The sequence below is a fragment of the Suncus etruscus genome, chromosome 14 (assembly GCF_024139225.1).
Source record: "Suncus etruscus isolate mSunEtr1 chromosome 14, mSunEtr1.pri.cur, whole genome shotgun sequence".
NCBI classification, from domain to species: domain Eukaryota; kingdom Metazoa; phylum Chordata; class Mammalia; order Eulipotyphla; family Soricidae; genus Suncus; species Suncus etruscus.
This window is the reverse complement of record NC_064861.1, coordinates 45,164,304-45,169,325: the sequence shown is the minus strand read 5'-3', so window position 1 is coordinate 45,169,325 and position 5,022 is coordinate 45,164,304. Positions and strand designations below refer to the sequence as shown.

At 41.2% G+C, this 5,022-nt stretch overlaps 1 pseudogene; it reads right to left on the bottom strand.

The window, feature by feature from the left end:
- Positions 1-2,483: 2,483 nt before the first annotated feature.
- LOC126029230 (uncharacterized) lies at positions 2,484-2,577 on the bottom strand (annotated as a pseudogene).
- Between the last annotated feature and the right edge of the window lie 2,445 nt (positions 2,578-5,022).

Sequence of the window (5,022 nt, the reverse complement as noted above, 5' to 3'; positions counted from 1 at the left end):
AAAAAAAAAAAAAAGAAAGAAAAAAAAAAGAAATCCCAAGATGAGTTCTATTAAAAAAAAAATCTAAAAATCAAAATAGGAAAATTTGAATATGTAGCCTGAGTTTACAAGAAAAACTTGCAAATGCTCTTGCTTAGGTTTGATTGAGCAGCTGGCTGAACTGGGGAATTAGGGCATAATTTTAGTAAGCTATATTTTAAAAATAACAATAATAGAACAAAGATTCAAGAAAATAAAGAAGCAAACCTAATGTGACATAAAAAGCAGAGTTCTAGTCATTTGCTGCATTCTTATATATTTTTACATATTGAGTAACTTTGAGTAATGTGAAATGTTTTTCCTGGTTCAAGTGACTCTGGATTCCACACCTCATTGGACAGAAGTCAGAGAGTGACTGATTTCTATGGTGATCCATTTTGGAGGTCCTTGCTTACCATTACTAGTTTCTAGAAGTTTCCAGCATCCTTTGGCTCATCACCCTTTGCAGCCTCATCAAATGTCTACAAATTCGTAGCCTGGGCTTCTGAAAAGGACAAAAACAGTCCACCTAAATTGAGTCACTTCAGCAGAGGTATTATTTTGAGCTAAAGGCATTTTTGAGTACCTGAAAGCCCTTATCTGCCTAAAAACAGTCCATTTCCCCACCCCCACAAAACTCAATTGTCATAAATCCTCCCCCTCAGGAATTCTCCTCTTCTGAGAGAGAAACACTCCCAAATATATCACAAGCTATGCAAAGCCCCATCAGTGCTTTTAAGGGACTGTTCTTCTCCTAAAGTGCCAGTTAGTTTTCTGAAGTGTCCCACCCCAGCCTGGCCCTTTTCTTTGCTAAGTATGGGTAAAAATCTCAAATTCTGAAGGCCCCTTAGGGTTTTCTCTGGGTGTTCTCATGTGAATGTCTTATGTATCGCCTTATAAATTACTACTTCTCTCTAATTATTTGCTCTTTTACAGTTCAATTTTCAGGCTCCCAAGTGAAGAATTTGAGTGTTGAGGGGAATTTTCCCCATTCATCATATCTCTAACTTTTTTCTTCTTAGTTAAGCAAAGTTGGCACTGCCAGCTGAGTTCAAAAGACCAGGAGGTACAAGGGATTAAACCTGGGTTTCCTGCATGCAAACCATGTATTCTAGTCCCACTGAGCTCTCTCTCCACTTTTTGTTCTTCTTAAAGAGAACCTGTGATTTAATCTGGCCCACTTTGCCATCCATAATCCTGGATAATCTCTGCTGCCAGGAGGCAGAGCATTGTGGGTTGAAACAATTCAGGATCATTTGCTCTAACAGCATATTGGGAGCAGAGCGACTGCTCAATGAAACACCTTTGGCAGGAACAAGAGTCTTATCAACTGTCATCGGCCTCAAGGAACCTCTCAAATAAGATCTTAGTCTCATCTTTAATAGTTTATCTTTAAATGTTAGTTTCTATTTGGTTGATTATAAATTCAAAAAGAGGTTTACATAAGCTTCTTCAGCTCGGTACCTGAAGTTCATGAGGCAGATTCTAAGGAGCTAGAACTTACTGTGATAAACTAATGCAACTTTCTAAAGAGCAATAATGCTTACCGTAATTGTAAAATATATGTCTTGGCATACATTCCTCTGTTTATTTGTAGTTTTACCTCTTTCACTATAATGTAGGTTCATGGAATCATCAGTAACAACTAAATGCAGCCATCATGAATGAGTACTGAATGAAGAAGTGAATACCAGATACAATTGTAAGCACAGCTATTATAGAAGACAAGAAATCTTTGCTCTCTCAAAATAAACAATAGTGAGAAAATGATAACTATAACTAAATATATTACTTTATTACATGTATAGAAGTTATTTATTATGTGCATATTGTTATATTTTTAATAACATTTTAGTTGTTTAACTTATTAAATTTTAATAATTATTAATAATTTATAGTATTACTTTATTTAAGATTGTAATTCCATTTATAAAAGCAACATTTTCAACCTTTTCCTGATTGTGTCCCCTTTCCATGCTTGTTTTCTTTCTGTGACATCCTACAAATGGGTCTCCTAATCACTCACCATGACCTCCCATTTATGTAATTTTTGCTTGCAGTTCCCTGAGATTATTCTGAAGGTCCCAAGGGCATTAAATAGTACCTGGTGAGAAATATTATTTGAAAGAATTGATTTGAGGTGGGAGTCAAGTGTTATGGAGACTCTATCTGAGTCACTGATACTTAAGCAGAAATGGAATGGTGAGATGAAGACACCAATGGTGCCATTTTGGGAAAGAGGATTCTAGAGGGGTCAGAAGTGCAAAAGCCCAACTGTGGGAGTGGAGAGTGATCAGGGAGATGAATGATAAGCAGATGGGTCTATCATGAGACCAGATGAAAAGTTTGGGGAGGCTGGCAGAGACAGGTCTGAGTGTCAAATCTCCAGGTATTTATTACTCTTGCTTCTAGTATAGGTCAGAGCATAGTTATCAAAAGGTGGTTGGTTTCATGTCATTTTTTTTTTAAATATGGAATGCTTCACGAATTTGCGCAGGGGCCATGCTAATCTTTTCTGTATTGTTCCAATTTTAGTATATGTGCTGCGGAATCGAGCACGGTTTCATGCCATTTAAAGCTCCCTTTCGGCTTGGTTCTGAAGAATGGACTTTAAGGGCAAAGAAAAACCAGAGTGAAAACAAATGAAAGAAGCCCTAGAAGAAAAATTCACAGGCCCATCACCTGAGAGCAATGTTCTGCTCTCTCCTTACCTGGACACTATCTTTTAAAAATGATAAAGCAACATGGTTTATAATAGTGGTAATGTTAATGTTCTTGGTGTACAAAGTTACCACTTCCACCACCCAATGGCTCCAGTATTTCTGTTGCCCTTCTTTTTTTTTTTTTTTTTGGTTTTTGGGCCATACCCGGCGGTGCTCAGGAGTTACTCCTGGTTGTCTGCTCAGAAATAGCTCCTGGCAGGCACAGGGGACCATATGGGACACCGGGATTCGAACCAACCACCTTTGGTTCTGGATCGGCTGCTTGCAAGGCAAACGCCATTGTGCTATCTATCTGGGCCCTCTGTTGCCCTTCTTAAATCACCACAGACCTTCCCCTCCACCCTTTGTAATCTCAGTTCTTGGGTTAGTTTTTATGGCTATTTCTATTTTCTTTCTTTACAAACTACTTATGAGTGAGCTCATCCATCCAGCATTGCCCTTCTCCCTCTGACTTATTTCATTGAATTTAACTCTCTTTGGCTCCATCTAAGTTGTAGCAAAAGGCAAGATTTCACCTTCTCTTAAAACTGTACACACACACACACACACACACACACACACACACACACGCGCGCGCGCGCGCGCGTGCGCGTGCACGCGCACACATGCAGACACACTTTCCCTTTATTCACTTATCTGTCACTGGGATTTATTCATTTACTCATCTCTTCTGTCTCAGCTGCTGTAAAATATACAGTGAATATACAGTGAATGCTACAGTGAATATAAGGACACATACATCTATTTGAAGTGTTTTTGTGTTCTTGACACCTTGATATTTTGCAATATGGTGACTTGCTCTCTCTACAAAACAGGGGTAGAGGCTCTTCAGGAACCATCTTTTGGGGATACCTCATTCCCCTTTTGTTCCCTTTCCTTTTTTGTCCTCTGGTTCTTGTCATTTGGACTTAAAGACAAACTAAAATGTAACAACAGGTAAACCTATTTCTTCCTAAGAAGTCAGATAACCATCCTATGGGATGTCAGGACAATTTTACTCAGAGCCTTGAGTCCTTTCCACTTATTTTTGTTGCCTGTGTGAGTGGGGACAGAAACCCACTAAATTCTGCAACTTAGTCAGAAAGCAGAGACACCCTATTTTTTAAAGCAGCCCATCATCAGGGGGCCTTTGATCAGGCTGGACTTCTTATTTGGCTCTTTGCTTCTCCAGGAGATCACAGGGATGGGCCTCAGGCTCATCTCAGTGTTTTCTCTGTGGGGGAAGGAGCTGCTTGGGGGAGAGATTCCAAAGACCATAACTTATTGCTTAATTGCTTATTGGCTTGACCAAAGAGAAAGGGGGGTTGACATGGTTGGATACTGAATCTGGTTCCCTCCTTCTCTCACTGCCTCCTTCCTTGTCTTTCATCTCCCAAAGTGGTCCTCTCCTGGCTTAGAGGCTGCCTGGCCAGAGAGGGGGTCCGGGCCGCCCCCTGCTGACTTCCGCAGCTCCCTGGCCCTTCGGACACTTGCTTATGCAGCTGCTCAATATAAATTCCTCACATACATCTCCGGCTGGCCCATTTATTTTTATAAACAATAAATAGGCGACATTCCTCCCCTGCCCCCCTCGGGCTAGCCTAGCTTACAGAGAGCAAGGCTGAGAGGACTGTGATAAAAGATTTTGGGGTACCACTGACAGAACCTATGGGTTATAATTCTCAGAAACATGTGTGAGGTGGGGTAGGGCTGGATTTGGAGAAACATAACTATCACCCCTGCTCCCCCTACACACATACACACACACACACACACACACACACACACACACACACACACACACACACACACACACACACACACAATTTTCTTCCTTTCCCCAACATCACAAGGCATCACCAAGGCCTACAAATCAGCCCCAGATGATATTAAGTTGCTTCGTTCACACGCGGGATCCCTTCCGGTATGTAATTTTTCTTCATTAGAGACAAGAGCCCTAGTGCACCAAATCTTCTTTTCCTCTCCTCAAAATTTATAGATCACAATCTCTAAACTAATTGTTAGTTGCACACCAGGCCGCCAGCTGTTTGTCCACGGGAGCAATTACCTGGAAGCTTTGATGAAAGGAGTGTGGGGGTGAGGGTAAGCAGTGAACACCGGCACTTGCGGAGTGGAAAGGTTCTGACACCATCTGGGGGCAGTGACAGAATCACTTACCCAGGTTCTATCACTGGCCCTTGGTCGAAGCAAAAAAATGTGCAGTGGGGCAGGTTGCCCAAGTTTTTATCCCTACTGATCCCCCCGTTTCTTCCACTCCGGGAGGGACTGTCCTTAGGAATCC